The sequence below is a fragment of the Podarcis liolepis genome, assembly GCF_965112155.1.
Source record: "Podarcis liolepis genome assembly, chromosome: 1".
NCBI classification, from domain to species: domain Eukaryota; kingdom Metazoa; phylum Chordata; class Lepidosauria; order Squamata; family Lacertidae; genus Podarcis; species Podarcis liolepis.
The window spans coordinates 22,123,240-22,143,425 of NC_139554.1; the positions used below are offsets into that span (position 1 = coordinate 22,123,240).

A 20,186-nucleotide genomic window follows, 5' to 3' on the forward strand; every position below is an offset into this window, starting at 1 on the left:
CGCCGTCGGTTCATTTGCACTGTTTGCACAGAAGGAAAAGGGCAAGTTGTTATAAACCCTGGCTGGATTATCAAGCTCCCCCAGGAGCTTTGTTCACCATTTCCTCCCACTGTTTTGGTGAGAATGCTGGGAAGCGGTGACCTCTCAACACAGCGGAGGCCTGAGAAGCAGATTCCCAGGGCTCTGCATTCTTGCATTTGATGATCGTTGACGTGCGGCTTCAGACGTTTTGATGCCTTGGCGGATGGTGCCATTAAGAGGAAGCTGACTTTTATTTGCTCAAATAATTGGCACACATTTAAAACGAATGCTTTAGTATTCTGTTTCTCCGTTACTTTTTCTACATTTAATTTCATACACAGAGCAGTGGCACCAGTTTGGATGGCTTTGAATCAGGGTTTCAGTGGCAACTCGGCACAATGGTTATCCTCTGTCAAAGGCCATATGCCTCTGAACACCAGTTTCTGGGGGTCAAAAGTGGGGAAAGTGCTATCACACCCTCCAAGTGTCCCCATTTCCCAGGCACAGTCCCGGAACTACAGAAGCCACCCCGGTTTCTGATTTGATCTCGCAAAGTCCCGTTTTTCCTTTTTCCTCCCCTCCACGTCTCAGAGAACTATTAAAAGTGGTGTGTGTGTAGGTGCAAAAAACGGAGTTCTGTTTATACTGAAAATTAAATTCCTGCACCAAATGAAGGAAATGGTGAAACCCTTCTTGTAGTTTTGAAGGAAAATGTCACCAATCGACTTTAATTTATTTAACTGCAAAGCTTCAGCAGCCAACCATTCTTTAGGAAATGCGTGGAGTGCTTATTTCTGTACTGAAATGGAACATTACACTGTCTACCGAGAAGTAAGTCCCACTGTATTCAATGAAGCTTACTCTGAGGTACCTGAGCAAAGACGGTGTAGCCTTCCGCTGCAATCCTAAGCATTTTTACTCGGAACTAAGTCCCACTGAATTCAATGGGATCCCTGCCGCCTCTGATGTGAACAACATCAGGCAAATGCAGCTTGAAAATGACCTTGCTGTGCTTTAAGCTGCTAATATGAACATACCCAGAGATCAAGGACACGTTCCATCCAGGCGAAAACATCAAGATATGAAGAAAGGCCAGTGAGGGGTATGGCCTGGGGTGGGGGAGTCCTGAGGGCCAGAAAGAGAGGCCTAGGACTCAGCTACATTAGTAAAGAAACAGCAATTTGAATGCACTATAAACATGCAACACCAGATGGAGCCAGAGAGCAGAAAAAAAATTAACATGATTTTCCATAGGAATTTTTTTCTTTTGTTATAACAAGCTAATTTCTGACTTACTTATAGCATTCCCCCCCCCCCCGCTCTTGTATGTAGATCCACCCCTGGTTGTTCACCACCCCTGCCCTAAACAGCATACTGGCTGAGATATCTAAAGGACCACCTCTGGCCAACTGAGGTCATCCCCTGAGGTCCTCCTCTGCGTACTCCTTCCTTCTGAGGTCAGGTTGATACAACAGGAAGGCCCTTTTCAGGTCGTCCATCCAAATTCTGGAACACTGTCCCTCGAGAGATATGCCCACCTGGTGTCATATCTCTTCTTTTTAGGCACCAGGCACAGCCTCTCCTGCTCTCACATGTTTTAAAACGGTATTTAAGGGCCTATTTAGGGTTTTCCCATGCATGCATGGCTGTTTCTGTCTTTGCGGGTTGTTTGGGGTTGTTTGTATGTATTGATTGCATTTACGCTGCAAGAGGTAGATCATAAAAATGATGAACAAAGGCGTACCTGATTGAGCAAGGCGTGAAGGGCAAACAGCGCTGGCTCTGCATACTGATCTCCTCTTCCCTGAGCCAAGAGCCTGAGGCACAGGCAAAAGCCCTCTTCAACCCTATCTTCTACAGTGAGAACAAGTATCTGAAGAAAGTATCCTCAGTCTCATCCCGTAGGTCAGGAATGAGGAACAAGTGCCCCTTCAGAGGTTGTTAGGCTGCATCCCCAAGACACATTTAAAGCACTATTATGCCACTTTAATAGCCATGGCTTCTACCCTCATCACATAATTCTGGGAAATGAAGTTTGTTTAGGGGGCTGGCGAATGAATAATAATAATAATAATAATTTATTATTTATACCCCACCCATCTGGCTGAGTTTCCCCAGCCACTCTCGGCGGCTCCCAATCAGTGTTAAAAACAGTACAGCGTTACATATTAAAAACTTCCCTGAACAGGGCTGCCTTAAGATGTCTTCTGAATGTCAGGTAATTATTTATCTCTTTGACATCTGATGGGAGGGCGTTCCACAGGGCGGGCGCCACTACTGAGAAGGCCCTCTGTCTGGTTCCCTGTAGCCTCACTTCTCGCAGTGAGGGAACCGCCAGAAGGCCCTCGGCGCTGGATCTCAGTGTCCGGGCTGAATGATGGGGGTGGAGACGCTCCTTCAGGTATACAGGACCGAGGCCGTTTAGGGCTTTAAAGGCCAGCACCAACACTTTGAATCGTGCTCGGAAACATACTAGGAGCCAATGCAGATCTCTCAGAACTGGTGTTATGTGGTCCTGGCGGCCACTCCCAGTCACCAGTCTAGCTGCCGCATTCTGGATTAATTGCAGTTTCCGGGTCACCTTCAATGGTAGCCCTACGTAGAGCGTGTTGCAGTAGTCCAAGCGTGAGATAACTAGAGCATGCACCACTCTGGCAAGACAGATCGAAGGCAGGTAGGGTCTTAGCCTGCGTACCAGGTGGAGCTGGTAGACAGCTGCCCTGGACACAGAGTTAACCTGCTCCTCCATGGATAGCTGTGAGTCCAAAATGACTCCCAGGCAGCGCACCTGGTCCTTCAGGGGCACAGTTACCCCATTCAAGACCAGGGAATCCCCCACACCAACCCGCTCCCTGTCCCCCAAAAACAGTACTTCTGTCTTTTCAGGATTCAACCTCAATCTGTTAGCCGCCATCCATCCTCCAACCGCCTCCAGGCACTCACACAGGACCTTCACTGCCTTCACTGGTTCTGATTTAAAGGAGAGGTAGAGCTGGGTGTCATCTGCATACTGATGAACACCCAGTCCAAACCCCCCGATGATCTCTCCCAGCGGCTTCATATAGATATTAAAAAGCATGGGGGAGAGGACAGAACCCTGAGGCACCCCACAAGTGAGAGCCCAGGGGTCTGAACACTCATCCCCTACCACCACTTTCTGGACACGGCCCAGGAGGAAGGATCGGAACCACTGTATGACAGTGCCCCCAGCTCCCAGCCCCTCTAGACGGTCCAGAAGGATGTTATGGTCGATGGTATCAAACGCCGCTGAGAGATCCAGCAGAACTAGGAAACAGCTCTCACCTTTGTCCCTAGCCCGCCGGAGATCATCAACAAGCGCGACCAAGGCAGTTTCAGTCCCATGGTGAGGCCTGAATCCCGATTGGAAGGGATCCAAATGGTCCGTTTCCTCCAGGCGTGCTTGGAGTTGTTCAGCAACCATGCGCTCAATCACCTTGCCCAAGAATGGAAGATTTGAGACTGGGCGATAGTTGGCCACATTGGCCGGGTCTAAAGATGTTTTTTTAAGAAGCGGTTTAATGACCGCCTCTTCCAGCGGGTCTGGGAAGGCTCCCTCACAGAGGGAAGCATTCACCACCCCGCAGAGCCCATCGCCCAGCCCTTCCCGGCTCGCTTTTATCAGCCAGCATGGGCAAGGGTCAAGGAGACAGGTGGTCGTTTTCACTTGTCCAAGCAGCCTGTCCACATCCTCGGAGGTAACAGATTGGAATTGATCCCATGTAACAGGACCAGACAGAACTCTAGCACTCTCCCGCCCTGGCCCTGCTCCCACGGTGGAGTCTACCTCCTTCTGAATCTGGGCGATTTTATCTGCAAAAAAACTTCGCAAAAGCATTGCAGGAGATCTTGGGGTCCCTACCAGGCCCCGGTGGTACAGGTGGTTCCGATAGATTGCGAACCACCTGAAAAAGTCTCCTGCTGCTGTTTTCTGCAGATGCAATGGAGGCGGCGAAGAAGGCCCTCTTCACCGTCGCCATTGCCACTTGGTAGGCTCGACGTTGAGCTCTAGCCCGTGTCTGGTCTGATTCAGAATGAGTTTTCCGCCACCGGTGCTCTAGCCGTCTCAACGATTGTTTCATCACCCTCAGCTCTGGGGAAAACCACGGGGCTGTCCGGGCTCCATGCAATCGGAGAGGGCGCTTCAGAGCCAGACAGTCAATAGCCCTGGTTAACTCTGCATTCCAGCGTGCCACCAGGGAATCAGCTGAAAGGCCATCAACTTGGGATAAAGCATCCCCTACCACTCTCTGGAAGCCAATTGGATCCATTAAGTGGCAGGGGCGGACCATCCGAATCGGTCCCACCTCCCTGCAGAGGGGAAGGGTTGCGGAGAACTCCAGTTGCACCAGGAAGTGATCTGACCATGGCACTTCTTTTGTTTCGCTTTTAGTTAGTGTCAGATCACCAACATCCATAGAGGTGAACACCAAGTCTAAGGCATGTCCACGGCTATGAGTTGGGCCAAACTTATTCAGGGACAGCCACAGAATGAAACTCTGTGATGGGTAAGCTGGAGTTCCCAGGATTCTTTGAGGGAAGCCGCAACTGTTGAAGTACAGGTGGCGACCATTTTGTGTATTTCTGATTGACATGGGACTGCTGATGTTTGGGGTCCTTTTGGACCCGGAAGAGGGCAGAATGGGGGTGTAATGCAGCGAGCGTATGCGTGCTTCACCAATGTGAACGGAACCCCCGTGAAAATGGTTGTTGCCTGTAATAGAATACTGCTTTAAATGTATGGTCTAAATGTAGCCTAACTCCAACGCCCATCAGCTGCCGCCAGCACAGCCTAACTGGAGAATTGTAACTGCATGTCAGTTGCTCTTTGCACTGGGAAATAGAACGGAGAGCATTGTGTGTTATGTGTGCTGTGAGTCTGCTTTTCATATTAATCAAGGGTCTTCTCTCCTCGCATCTACCTACCCCTTCTCAACTCACTTCATCCTCGGATTAACGCTTTGGACCACGTAATCAAATTGCTAGACCGAAGTAAGTAGCTTGCAGACAGTTCCTTAATGTTCATGTTGTGATTTGCACCTACACTAGAATTAACAAATAAATGTCAAGGCAGTTATAATCAGGGTGATAATTACAAGAGGAGCTAAATTTTTCAAAGTATTTGACTTAAATAAGATGGAATTTTAACTACTACATTCTTAACTATAAGTTAAAAATGAAATAAATCGTGTCTGTGGCTGGAGAATGGCAACAGGTGAGATGAAAGTGGTCTGAAAGATGATTTGCTTCCAATAAACACACACACAGAGATAGCTCCAGGCTTGAGTGTGTGGGCCTCCTTCTATATGTGGGGTGGGACGCGCATGGATTGGTCTGTCATTGTACAAAATTTGGCCATGCACAGACTGAGCTGCCCAGTGCAGACGGGCTTAGGGTAATGAATGAATGTTTGTTTGTTTGTTTGTTTGTTTGTTTGTTTGAATGAATGAATGAATGAATGAATGAATGAATGAATGAAATGGACCTAGGGTAAGCATTAACACCAATGAGGCCCTGCTGTAGTATTGGTTCCTTGAAAACAAATTGCCCAAGAATACTGAATGCCAATGCCAGGCATTGATACACTTTCATGTACTTTGTCCTACTCTTGCCTATGATCAACATGGTCTGGCCTCAAGGGTCTGCAAAGGCTGTTCACCGGGGGCAAGAGCCAAATAAATATACATGCACTAAGCCTCTTGGGCTTGCCGGTCGTAAGGTTGGCAGTTCGAATCCACATGACAGGGTGAGCTCCCATTGCTTTTTCCCAGCTCCTGCCAACCTAGCAGTTTGAAAGCATACCAGCGCGAGTAGATAAATAGGTACTGCTGCAGCTGGAAGGTAAACAGTGTTTCCATGTGCTCTGGCACTCATTAGAATGTCCCGTTGCACCAGAAGCAGTTGAGTCATGCTGGCCACATGACCCAGAAATCTGTCTGCAGACAAATACTGGATCCCTCAGCCTGAAAAACAAGATGAGCACCACACCCCATATTCGAATTTGACTGGACTTAACCGTCCAGGGGTCTTTTACCTTTACCTTACATTCCATGAGCAGCAAACCCTTTTGCAAATCTCTTTCAACTCTCTGGAAGAAAAACATATATACACATGTGCATTTACATGCACACACATACATACACACACACACACACACACACAGTCTGTAAGGTTGCTACCACTGGCCACATTTTTAAAAAGTTGTCTCTGCCCACTACCAGATTGAATTACAGAAACCAGCAGGTGAAGCTTTTTACAGCTTGAAGATTCAACGTTCAGTTGTGCTACTGTCAAGCAGCTCTTAAGGCACAGGTGCTGTGTCTGGTTAAAAAGTTGACAAGCTGTCAACCTCCATCCTAATTCATGCCAAAACCAAAAGGCATATCCAGCTGTTGGAAACAGCACCACTTGGTGATTCCCTGCTTGTACTGCATAGGATTTGTGCCCTACTTTTAAGGCCATGCCATGATGCTAACCCTCATTTTAACACAGATAAAGGAGGGGAACATTCAAAACCACCAACTTTTAAGACAAAGCTTGGGGATAATTCAGGTGGAAATTCCCAGGTGTCAAAAAGGGTTATTTATGTATGCCACTACTGCGGCATTCACTGATATTTTAAGGTTGTTTAAATTAATATTCAAAAATGTAAAACAGAAAATTTAATAAAAATTATAGGGGGAAAACTTTTAAGACAAAGCACAAAAAGATACCATTTCATTAAGCTGTGCTGTGTTTCAGCCTTTTTATATTATTGTTGGTTTTTACTTGTGCTAATGTTTGTATATTTTTCAGTGCTAGGTTTCCTTGGATTGAAAGGGAGAAGTGTGTGCATTTTTATTTATCAGCAAGCAAAAATATTACAGGACGCTTGTGTGTGTACACACAAAAGATGGTAGAAATGGACAAACACCTAGAATACCAGTTCTCTTGGGTGGCCAGATGAAGAAGAGGACAGAGCTCCTACACCTGCCCAGAGAAACAGACAGGACCAGCGCTACTGTTAGGTAAAGTAAGGAAAAGTCAACTCTGTTGGAGAGCTCAACTATATATGCTATGCAACCTGCCCCATCACCATCCCATCACCAGTCTTGAAGTTAGATTCAGCCATTGGTCCATGAAGCGGACAGGACGTACCAGCTTGTCCTTTGCTTGAGGGGACAAGATGTTTCAGGCCATTCCTGAAAGCAAATAACTGCCCATCTTCAAACAAGCCACACACAGATTTTGAGACACTTTACCATACAGAGGCATAAAAATGAATTTGAGTTGGGGCTGGAAAATGCTCCTAAAGCTGTCTTTGGCCATGTATACATTAACAGCTGGAAACATGGCAAGGTCATTTCCCCCTTCTGTACACATCAAAGAGAGGGTGGGGAGGTCACGACCTATTTTTTTTTTTTTTGTCCACTGAACTCCGATTAAGTGAAGCTGTCATCTGCACATGTGCAATGGCTGCCTCAGATGTACACACCTCAGCTTAACTGCGGCTTACATTTTGGATGCAAGCTGGTTTGAGGGCACCAGGCAGCAGTATTTCTCGAGAGATCTGTGAGACTACTTATTTATTTAACTTATTTACTTACGCGGCCTTCATCCTAAGGTCCCACATGGATTGTGGCTATCGCCATGTGTACCTGGCTCCAGACACCAGTGGTGGTAGCGCATTGGAGCTGGAGTGCATTGCAATGTGTACATTAGGGAGGGAGTTCCACTACTTTTGCACCACACTTTCACCCTGAAAGAGTGCTTTTTGGTGCTGCTTTTTTGATCACACGACTCACCATCCTGGAACATCCTGGATCTGCAAAGTTTGGGCGGTATGTTCTTGCTTTGGGGCTTTTGGGAGGTAAGAGTTCAACAACACACCACTACCCTTGGGCTCTGTTTCTTCTTTGACTTTTCATTTTATGGTGGTTTATGGGTCCCTGCTCTGATTTAAAATTCTGCGCAGGGAGAAGCAAGAAGTGAATGTAACGGGTGAAGAATAAACACAGGCTGACTATCAGGGATTAAGCCAAAGGCTTCGCGGAAAGCATGCGTTTTGAATAATTACATGAAGCAAGAGAGTGTATTTTGTTGAATTTCTGGTATTTCTAGGTAGGGCTTGGAGGAACTGACAGCTAGATAGATATATCCTTTGCCGTAGGGTTTGGCCTGCTTGTCTCTATATTGGACAAACAGGCCAAACCCTACGCCAAAGGATAAATGGACACAAATCTGACATCAGGAATTACAAGACAGAGAAGCCAGTAGGAGAACACTTCAATCTCCCAGGACATTCAATACAGGATCTCAAAGCAGCTGTCTTATTACAAAAGAATTTCAGAAATAGACTTGAAAGAGAAGTTGTTGAATTACAACTTATTACTAAACTGAAAACTATGGAGAGATCTGGTCTGAATAGAGATATTGGATTCTTGTCTCATTACATGTGCTAAAGCTATTTTTGGTCATCTGCACACTATTCTTTGCTTTTTCCTGTAGGACTAATTGCGGTCATTAACAGTTGACAACAGGTTTACCATACCCATTGAGTCAATCACCCATCTCCCGCTACTCTTCTGAGAAAAACCCTGCCCCACCCTCCCACTATATATAAGGGTCTGGTGACTTCTGTTTCAGTGTATCTGAAGAAGTGTGCATGCACATGAAAGCTTATAGAGTGGTACCTCTAAATACGAACGGGATCTGTTCCGGATCCCCGTTCGCATCCTGAAGCGAAAGAAACCCATGTATTGTGTTCCGTTACTTCCGGGTCGCTGGCGAAGCGCAACCCGAAAGCGCTCAGCCTGAAGCATATTTAACCCGAGGTATGACTGTACCCCTGGGATGTGGGTGGCGCTGTGGGTTAAACCACAGAGCCTAGGACTTGCCGATCAGAAGGTCGGCGGTTCGAATCCCCGCGACGGGGTGAGCTCCCGTTGCTCAGTCCCTGCTCCTGCCAACCTAGCAGTTCGAAAGCACGTCAAAGTGCAAGTAGATAAATAGGTACCGCTCTGGCGGGAAGGTAAACGGTGTTTCTGTGCCCTGCTCTGGTTCGCCAGAAGCGGCTTAGTCATGGTGGCCACATGACCCAGAAGCTGTACGCCGGCTCCCTCGGCCAGTAAAGCGAGATGAGCGTCGCAACCCCAGAGTCGGCCACGATTGGACGTAATGGTCAGGGGTCCCTTTACCTTTACCTTATGACTGTACCCAGAACAAACTTAGTTGGTCTCTAAGGTGCTACTGGACAATTCTTTAATTTTTTTAATTTATTTTGACTGCGTCAGACCAACACTGCTACCTACCTGAATCTTGAATGCTGGAAGATTCAGGGCAGATTAAAGAAAGTTTCTCTTCATGCAGTGCATAGGAGAACTATGACACTTGCTCCTACAGGAGGGAGTTATAGTCACCAACATGGAGGATTTAAAAGAGGGTTAGACAGTTACATGGAAGAGAGAGCTATCAATGGCCATTAGCCATGATGACTACGCTCTGCCTCCACAGCTGGAAGGAGCAATGCTTTCAATACCATTTGCTGGGAACCACAGGGGGAAAGAGTGCTCTTGTGCGCAGTTCCATCAGACTCTTATTATGTTCTTAAGGCTGTTCCCTGCACTCCTGTGAATGCAGTAAGACGACAGCAGGATTTTCCGTTGGCTTAGAATTAAGTCCGTCTGACTTGATCAAGAGTACCTAAACCAAACAGACAAAATGGCACAGAATCCTCTTGAAAGAGGAACGCACTCATCCATATCAAAGTTGGGATTACAAAAAATGAAGCTTATTAAATAACAGGAAACCCTTATGTTACTCATTTAGAAATCTGCTACACTGCTTTAATTTTCCATCCATCTTTTCAGCTGCCTCTTTAAAATGCTGCTTCCATCTCTGTTTTGGGTTATTGTTTTTAATTAGAAGCTTGGGCATCACACCCACTTCTTAATGTCCTGACTGCAGATGGCGCTGAATTATCACGCACTCAGAATACAATCTGGAGATCACAGCTAACAATTAACATGAGATGGGTGGAAGAGGAGGGAGAACAGAGGAGGCTCAGAAGTAAAGTGTTTTGAACAGTACGCAGATTAAATACGCTGCTTGGGCTTTAGGTACAAATAATTACATTCCAGCAAATGACATAATTTATAAAGGTTAAATTCCATTTACTTTGGCAAATTTGAGTTTAGAGAGCAGCTTATTCCAGGTTGAATGGACAGGCTGCTAACTCTTGCCAATTACTGATGTTCAAGCTGATCTATCTGCCTAAAGACACTTCTTTAGGCCAGGCATGCGGCTAGATCGTGTCCACATTAACGCCGAAATAGGTCCCAGATAAGAATACATAGTTATGGGCTTATTTTGAAATATGGGTCCTCTTCCTATGGAAATCTGGGCATTGTAGTTCTGTGAGGGTAGATTTAACAGAGAATGGTCAATGAGCTTGCTATATGACAATTCCCAGCATTCTCTGGAGGAGGTTGAGAAAATTGAATGAAACCCATCTGAGTGTAGAACCTAGGCTTGATTTGTATCAGGACTTGGCCTGATTCTTTGGACTATTCTTAGAATATGGAAATTAACAAATATAGGGAATATGTCTCTGACTCCATGAAGTGTATGGAGACCACACTAGAAACGCCAGCTAATCACTAGCATTTATTTATTTCTGACATCACAAAAACCTTCAGCTGGTTTGGGAGCCTTGGGGGGGAAAGGGGACTTGTACCATGTTCTGTGCTAAACAAACTCATCTGACTTTTGGCCACAAGGTGGCAACAAGCACAAAACATTACGAATGTTATGCTCCTCCCTTTTTTTAGATTACAGTTTAAGTCTCAAACCAACATGATGCATAAAGATAGTGCCATCAGTCATTCAGTGGACTAACACGGCTTCCAGTCCATATGGAGAGATAATTGCGAGACAAAGTAAGCTCTTTTTGGCTGCTGCAATGAATAAGGGTGGATGTCTTCAGACATTTCTTGGCTTCAGCAAACCCTGCTCCCTTTTCTTGACCCCTCTGGACTTCTTTCTGTAAAATCTGGCTAATGGAGCTAATATTGGTGCCAGATAGGATCAAGATGAATCGTAATAACCCAGCAAGCCTAAAATGAACTTCCCAGTTCAAGCACAGCCTTTAGACCCTTGTATCATCTTTACTGGATCTTCAATCTGCTCCGTCAGTTTTATGTCAATTTTATGCAGCAAGGGTTGCTAGCTGCTTTGAGAATGGGCTTGGTTATCCAGGACTGGCTTTGATGTAGTTATTTGTGTTTTCAACAGGACTTGTTATATATTTTACTGTTGTGCTTTTCGTTGTTGTAAGCTGCCTTGAGTTTCTTTGAAGATTAAGAGGGGTGTGCATTTCGAAAATAATGTGGAAAATAAATTAAACTAACAACAGCAAATATTGTGACACATAGCATACCAGTGGGACTTAAAATATGTGGTTTGACATTTGGGTCACCCTTTTTGGAGGCACTCTCTAGATAGCTTTGCATGTCTTCTCAAGGACTGCTTCTCCCCTGAGCAAATCACCATAGCTGAAGTCTCCTCAGTTGAGGTTTAGCAATCTTAGCCAGTCCCAGCCTTCAAAACAGGGAGGAGCTTTTCCTTGGACCATGAGTAAAGGAGGAGGTAAAGCATAACTTCTGCTCATCATATTACACGCCTACACCATACAGTAGAACTTACCTTCCCAAATATCTACATATTACTGTTTTTAGAGGAGCACCAAACAGTTAATGTGGCCCCACTGGTGATTAACAGAGAAGCCCCAATAACTCATAGCGCCCCTTCAGACTTGATGTGCGGCTGTGTTCTGCAACACACCACTGATGCAATAATAGTTTGTTAGTACAGTGGTACCTCAGGTTACATACGCTTCAGGTTACAGACTCCACTAACCCAGAAATAGTGCTTCAGGTTAAGAACTTTGCTTCAGGATGAGAACAGAAATTGTGCTCCGGCGGCACGGCAGCAGCAGGAGGCCCCATTAGCTAAAGTGGTGCTTCAGGTTAAGAATAGTTTCAGGTTAAGAACGGACCTCCGGAACGAATTAAGTACTTAACCCGAGGTACCACTGTAGTGGATTTACTTTATACTGGACTGTTCACACATAATTCCACTTCCCCAATGTTATTACATCATTGCTGTTTGGAAGGGTGCTCTTGCACTACAGCACAACAAAAGGAGAACAAAAAGAATAATTCCAATCCTGGAACATTTGTGGTATCGAAAGTTACAGGGTTTCAGCAGGATGTTATGGGACACGCACTGTTTGAAAATGAGGCCTCTCAAAATTTCAGCAGGTACAAACAGTACTGCAGGCAGGAACTGTGAATAACTGCCCTGATACTATCATGAGCACAAACCATCATGAATGCACGATAAAATTAACATATTGAGTGGCGCCTATAGTTGTGTATGATCCATTAATGGTAACCTTCACTGGCTTCTCCTCCCCCTGCCCCCCCTTTCTTTTGTGAATGTTCCCCACTCACATTTGTGTGTCTAAGGTTCCCCACACCTGAATCTGAAGTTTGTGATGATGCATTGAAAAGTCCATTAGAAACATTTAAACACACACATCGCAACTTGGCCTTCTGATCTACTGACTGCAAGACTGATCTTATGCTCTGCTACACAGCAGTCCAAAAATAGACATGTCGGGCAGGTTGAGGGAGACAAGGCGTTTGCCGTGAGGCACATTCCGATTGCTGCAGGAAGAGTTATTGACCAATCTCCAGTTCCATGATTTCTTTTGTATGGCTGGTGCCAATTAGGACACAGCAGTCAAATTAGCAGTAGCTTTGCCTTGCCTGCAGTCAAGCAGGGATAAGGAACGATTCTTGATTTTATTTAAGGACTTCAGGTTTGGGGCCCAGGCGCCTTCAAGTCAAGCTATGACAAATCTAAGCTACATTGGATTTCACTGAGGTGCGGTTTAAGTGGATGATGCACAATTCATATTCCGTACAAAGGGAATGGCAACCACACCTAGCCAGAAGGTGCTGATTCACTCCCCATATTTCGGTGAAGGGCCAACAACCTTCCCTCCTCTGCCTCCTCTCCTGTTCTAAAAACAGATCAGCATTCTAAGTTTTACCAGCTGTATTTCCCACCCTCCTCCTTCATCCTATAGTTTAGGCAGGGCTTTTTTCAGCCGGAACTCACCGGAACTCAGCTCCGGCAGCTCTCAGGTGGGTGCCATTGCCATTAGAAGAGAACAAGGTGAGAACAAGGAAACCCAGGCAACAGGACTGAATGAGACCCTCCAAGCAATTCTACCTGGCCCACAGGCCACGCCCCTCACTGGTCCAGCCTGAAGTAAGAACATCCAAAGTGTCCTTCTGGATCAGGCCAAAGGCTCATTTAGTCCAGTATTGATACTGTGATTGTTTTTAATTGTTTCTAATATGTTTTTTCAAATTGTTATACATTGGTACCTCAGTTGTTGAACGCTTCAGAAGTCGAATGCTTCCATTTTCGAACACGCCTCAGAAGTCGAAGGCACGTTTTCCCATGTTTTCACTGGATTTTGCCGACTGGCAATTGCGCCTTGCTTGCCGAAAGTTTCGGAAGTCGAATGGTCTTCCAGAATGGATTACGTTTGACAACCAAGGTTCCACCGTACTTAATGTTTGTTTGAAATGTTGTGAGCCACTTTGGGCAGTTTGCTGGGGAAATGGCACACAAATAAACTGATGATGGCGATTCTGTTCTCACAGGGGCCAACCAGGGGCCAGTCCACAAGCAAGGCATGAGCATAACAGCACTTTCCTGGCTTGTGTTTCCCATAATTGGTGTCCACCTTTGGAAACAGTACTGTGTGGTATAAGTGGATGATGCCCAGAGTGGCGGGAAAACCCAGCCAGATGGGCAGGGTATAAATAATATATTATGATGATGGTACAGAGATGGAAGGATTTGTCAGTGTTGGTTCTCTCAGTTTCTCATATTTCTAATATTAAATTCAGTTCTCTACATTTCTGCAGCAATTTGCAAAAAATAAATACATAATAATCTCATGAAGATTCTTCAGAATTTCCCCTGATAAACACAGTTTGATGCAGTTTTGACTAACATGCACATTTTCGGAAGCATTTTCACCCAATATAATGCATTTTTGTATGTTGTTTTCACACTGGATAGAAGCTGTGGGGTGAATGTGTGTGAGATTGACAGTGCACCAAATGTTTGAAGTGCACAGAAACACCCAGGAATCCTGGGGACCTTTAACAAACTAGAGTTCCCAGGATTCTTGTAGGAGAGGTACTTTAAATCAGTGTTTCCCAACCGGTGTTCCGCGGCACACTAGTGTGCCGCGAGACGTTGCCTGGTGTGCCGTGGGAGGGAGGCGGGCGAGTCGGGCGGCGAGAGGCGGGGCGGCGGCGGCATCTCCTGCTGGATGCAAATCCAAACATGGCGGGCGCCTCCCTCGCTCCTTTGTAGGCGGACCATCGAGAGAGGAAGAAAAGGAGGCGAAAGAGCGAGAGAAGGCGCCTGCGCGGAAAGAGGAGCGAGCAGTGCGCCTGCGCACCGCAGCGCCCGAGTGCAGTGAAATTCCGTGAAGAGGGGAGGGGGGCTGGAAAAGAGAGAAAGGAAAGATTTTTCATTTTTTAAAAAAAAAAAAAAAAGGAAGAGGGAAAGAAGAGAAAAAGCGGCAGAAGCTGAGGGGAAGGTTTCCGTGAGGGAGAGAGAGAGAGAAACGCGGGGTTGGCGGGACCCCTCCTCTTCCGCCACGCGTCGCCCGCCACCGCCTCAGAATCTCCTCAGGAGCGGCGGCAGCTGCTCCCCCTCGCCCCCTTCCTCCCCCCCAGCCCCCTCACAACCCCCGGACGAGGGACGCGAGGCGCCGCCGCTGAGAGGACGGGAAGGCCCCCGGCGGCGGGGTCGGCTCGAGCAAGGAGGGGCGAGCGCTAGCCGGCTGGCTCTAGCCCAGCAAGTGGAGGAGGAGGAGGAGCACGCCGTCGCTTCCACAGCGGCCGCCCCACACTCCCCTCCCCGGGCACCGGCGGGGAGAATGACGGAGCTCCAGTCCGCGCTGCTACTGCGGAGACAGCTGGCAGGTCGGTCCGTCCGTCGGTCGGGGCAAAACACACCACAGCGCAGGCAGAGGCAGGCAAGCCCGTCTCTCCCTGCTCCCCCTCGGACCTGGCCGGCCTGGGGTTTGCACCCCAAACATTCATGTCCATCCCAGCTACACAAGCCACACCTTGCTCTCAGTTCGATCTGTCAAATAACTCATCTATCATTCACATAAAGAACCTAGTCTATCCTCAAACGTCAGAATGTACCTCCTCTCTAGCTTCCCCCACTTCATCTAGGCACTTTCAGCCCTTACTTAACCCACCCCAGCCTGCTTACTCTTCCTTCATTTGCTATAAAAACTAAATACAGAGAGAGACTGAGAGCTGTTGACGAAGAGCTACGTGTGTGTCTTTCTTCGATTCCAGCCAGAATATCAGCTTTGTGTTCAGCCAAACAGGCCCAGGTTGCGCACTGAATAAAGTATTTTATAATTTTTCATATTTCTGTTTACTTACTATTTCATAATAAAGTAATTATAAAATACTTTCTTTGTGTTTATTTGATTCCTATTAAAGAGAGTTACTTTATATATAGTCAATATAGGCACAGAGTTAATTTTTTAAACATTTTCTAATGGTGGTGTGCCTTGAGATTTTTTCATGAAACAAGTGTGCCTTTGCCCAAAAAAGGTTGGGAAACACTGCTTTAAATATATTGTGTGTACGCAGTCTGTCAGTGTAGGGAACAAAATGAACTGAATTTAAACTGTTCTGTTGTAATAATCAAGTATTATTTGCAAGAGGCCTAGAGGAAAAACTTCCCAGCGCTTCAGTCAGTGCACCCAGATATCACCACTCAAGTCTCCTAGCTAATAATGCACAGTTAGCACAGCAAAGCTCAGTAAATCCAGGTCTGTCTCACTACCTGCATTCAAGCCTAATTACTAGGGCTGTCAAGACATTGCTTTCTTGCTTTGATATACTGTCACAGTGATCTAAAAAACTGAACTGCCAACTCATCCAGGAAGAAGAAAAAAGTGATGAATTACACTAAAATTCTTTGATCCTTCACACCTAGTCACAGCATAGGTGGCAGAGGAAAACCGAATTAGGCAGTCTTGAGCACAGTGAGTAAAATGACAGGTCTGTGAATGATTATGGCACCAAGACTACAGACTCCAAGTGCTGTTTATTTTTCAGAATGGATACCTAACACTCTGTGATTCTCCATTCAGTGGTTGCCTTGTGGTTATTGGCTGAATGAAGACCACAGACAGCATGCTTTTGAGAGAATGAGCTATCTTTTAGTTATATCTCTGCAGCACACAGCACAAAGGAACCTTTACTCCAAACTGCAGGCATTGCTTAGTTATAAAATTTTCCAACCGTATCCTACAGATGCACTTCAAGATGTTGGCATATAAAACAAAATGATGCCGAATATAAGGTCTTTCCAGGTAATAAATTTCTATTGGTACCAGTGCTGGTTTTGAAGTCTTAAGTTCTGAATGACAAAATGAATGTCAGCAGTTATACAGTTTGATTCTGTGTACATTTACTCAGATTTATCACAACCCTCAACTGAAATTAAGGCTGCAATCCTATGCATACTAATCTAGGAGTAAGTCTTATTTTACAGTGCAATCCTATACATGTCTACTCGGAAATAAATCCTATTAAATTCAATAGGACTTACTTGCAAGAAAGTAATATTGGGACTACATTCTTAGGCTGCAGCCCTGCACCCACTTACCACGGGGAAATCTCCATTGAACACAGTGGGATCTGCTTCCGAATAGGCAAGCATAACATTGCACTGTAAAATAAGGCTTATTCCTGGACAACTGAGCACAGGGTTGCAGCCTTAATTTAAGTTTTATATTTCTTAGTGCTGTTAAGCAATCCTTCTGGACTAAAGACTTAAGTAAAATGTTTTGCTTGATTGGCCTCTGGATTTAGGATGCAACCACATAGCTGCCTAACATATGCAAAGACATGTCTTGAAAAATGGATGTAAAGAACAGCCGGACATGGAATCTATTCATACACACTGGAAGGTAAAAAGAAAAAGAAAAAGAAGTAAAGGTACAAGGACCCCTGGACAGTTAAGTCCAGTCAAAAGCGACAATGGGGTGTGGCACTCATCTTGCTTCAGGCCAAGGGAGCTGGCATTTGTCCACAGATAGCTTTCCAGGTCATGTGGCCAGAATGACTAAACCGCTTCTGGAGGCAGGGAGTTCATCTGTAGGTGTTCCCAGAACCCTATGATGGGCAGAGCCAACCAATTCTAGTTTTGCCCCCATCATCTTCCCTATGGAGTTCTACAAAGGCAACACTGAGATTGAGGAGGAAGCTGAAAGCCATTGTCATCCCCTGCAATGGATGTTAAGTAAGAAGGCAGGCAGGTGGGGTTGGTTAGAGGCAGATTGCAAGGCCTATAGTCCCTGTTTTAGAATATGACACCATCAGTGAACCTGGAAGTCCTGCTCTGAAGTTTGGACTAGAAGTGGGAGCTGGCAGCTTGTGGGTGGCTCATAGGTGTCACATGCCTGATTTTTTAAAAAAGAAAACCTCAATTAGGAAGCACTTTTAAATTAAGTATCTGCTTCTACCTGACAATTTACTTCCACCAATACCTGGCATCCTTGGTCAATGCCAGAGCCTCAATACCCTAGCAGAGTCTACTGCTGAGTCCAGGGACCTTCTTTAAATTGTTTTTTTCTTTCTTCATGGGTAGTAACTGGAGCCTACCCATTTTAACTTCTCAAAATGCCCTGAAGCAGATTACTTTGGTCACACTCACACCATATATTTAAAGCAAATTGCTTCCCCTAAGAGTTTATCCTTACAGAGCTACAATTCCCGCACCTGCTCTTAACTATCATTCCCAGAGGTATTTGGGAGAGGGGATGCCATGTGCTTTAAATGTGTGGTGTGTGACCTCTGCCAGCAGCATTGTGGGAAATATAGCTGGAGACACTTGTCTGTTCTTTGGTGTTTGATAAGTTTCCCAACAGACAGCATCTTAAAAAGCAGAGACATAACCTTGACAGTGACAGGAAGGTGCACTGGAAAGTGTGCATACGATCGCGCTCTGCATGTCAAGCGCACTCCTGCGCGCGCTTTACTGGCGAGTAAGAAGCGCCGCGCAGAGCCAGCCCTTTGCGCGCTGGAAGCCCCTCGTTCAATCCCCAGGAAAGGCTGGGGGGAAAGAGAGAGAGAGACTCCGCCTCTGGCTCAAACCCCGGAGAACCAGCGGCCTGACTCGGCGTAAAGCATTTCCCTGCGTTCCGACGTGCACGGGAAACCCACCCAGCGCCTCTTCGCGGGCAACTTCTCCTTGCCGCTTCCCTCCCTCCCTCAGTGCACCACGTGTCCAGGGCGACGCTGCGCATGCTCCGTGCTCGCTCCTCCCGCCTCCCCCCCTCTCCCGCTCCTCCTCCTCCTCCCTCCTCCTCCTCCTCCCGAACGAGTCTGGCCGGAGTCTGTGGCTCAAAATGGCGGCCGCGGCGGCGGCCGGAGCAGACCGAGGAGGGGGTAGTAGCGAGAGCCGCTGAGGCGGGCCGGCCCCTGCAGCCCAGCCAGGGATCATGGAGGCTCCGGGCTGCAGCTGAAAGACGCGCTCGGTGAGAGCAGGGAGGAGGGGAAGGGGGTCCAGAGGGGCACTTGCGAGGCGTGTGTATGGCGCGGAGGGGGGGTTGTTATGTAGCCCCCCGAATCTCCCCTCCCTTTCCCCGGGCCCTATGGGGGATGCCCCGCTCCACCGCCGCCGTCCTCGTCCGCCTCCCTCCGCTGCCTCTAGGCAAACCCCGGTCTCCTGCCCCTGCGCTCCTGTCCCCGGCGTTTGGGTGGCAGCGAGTTCCGCCCCGGTGCTTCCCTCCCTCAAAACCCAGGCGAGGGTCTGGGGAGACAGGCGACCCCCCCCCCAAATGCCCGAGGCTCCCGGCGAGCGCTCGCCTCTCTTCTTCCGACGGCCACTTTACTTCGCCAGACACACTTCGGAGCCCCGGCGGTGCGCTCCTTGACAGCTTCTTTCTTTTTACACTTGTGGCGAACGCCCGCCCTTTGAATCTTCCCCCTTTTATCCTTTGCCTCTTTATCCCCCGGGGTGACCCACAAGCTCATCCCCCCGCTCCCTTTCACGTCCTCGGGCTTTGCTTTTTTGCCCGGCTCCCTTACTTTTTTTAAAGGGAGATGGGTCCTGAGCATTTGACATCCTAAACTAGGGTTTGGTATGCTAATTCTTTCTCTTTCTTTCTTTCTTTCTCTTTCTCTCTCTCCCTCCTCCCCCCGCCCCTCCACAACTTTCCCCTTTTCGGTATCCTTTGCAATAATTCGGGATTCATAGTGTTCGAATGTGGACCTGGGTCCAAGTTTTCTCTCTCTCTCTCTGCTTTGTACTTGCACAGACTCTTCTTCCTTACTCTTTTAAGTTGGCACCGAAGTGCCAAAGCAGAGAGCTCTTCCCAAAAGGATATGATTTGTAGTGGGCCTTCCATAATAACATCGCAGCACAGGAAGATCTTGCGCCCGCTTGCATTCTTTCGTCTGTCTGAAGAAGTCTGTAGCCTTAACACAGGCACATTGGACTAAGCCCTATTGAACGTAGTGGGATTTATTCCTGAATAAACACAGACATGATTGTGCTGTAAGTCTGCAAAGAACTGGCATGGAAGAGTCAGAGTGTGATTTGTGTGTTCTGGATGTGTGTATCCAAAATGCAGCCCCCCCCCTTTCTATTCATTTGTTCTCTTTCCTGTGGATTTAAGCTCAGAAGCATTAAGCAACTCATTATTTTTCAGTTCAGGTTTGCTTTTTAGAGTTGTGAAAATGAGTGATAAATTGTAAAAAAAAAAAAAAGACAGCTCAGTGTTTACTTGGAGCGAGTTTATTCTTTCAACCTCCCTGACAGAGGTAATTGTGTTTCTTCTAGATGACACCTCATTAGTTTTGCTTGTGTATGGTACAATAATGGTCTTGCTTAACAGCTTTGTGGTAATAACAACCATTTCACATCACAGCTTGGGTATTCTCTCTCCAGGGAGGCCAACATCTAAACTGAGAAAGTTTAGATGGCAGTGCAAAGACTGTTAGGATAGTTAGAGTTTATCTGAAAATTGCTGGTGG

The 20,186-nt window shown here is 46.7% G+C and overlaps 2 protein-coding genes across 5 annotated transcripts in view; one reads left to right on the forward strand and one right to left on the reverse strand.

Annotated features, from left to right (window-relative positions):
* Positions 1-20,186, reverse strand: part of LOC310706715 (endogenous retrovirus group 3 member 1 Env polyprotein-like) — an 874,531-nt gene that overhangs the window by 386,977 nt on the left and 467,368 nt on the right. The gene's annotated exons all lie outside the window — the stretch shown is intronic.
* BTBD7 (BTB domain containing 7) overlaps positions 18,487-20,186 on the forward strand; it is a 74,249-nt gene continuing 72,549 nt past the window's right edge. Inside the window, exons 1-2 of one of the 4 annotated variants that reach the window (XM_083501307.1) lie at positions 18,512-18,685; positions 19,469-19,707. The gene's annotated coding sequence lies outside the window, so the exon portion shown is untranslated. Of the gene's footprint in view, positions 18,686-19,407; positions 19,708-20,186 lie in introns of all 4 variants that reach the window. The other 3 variants (XM_083501308.1, XM_083501306.1, XR_014525573.1) reach the window with 3 other exon arrangements.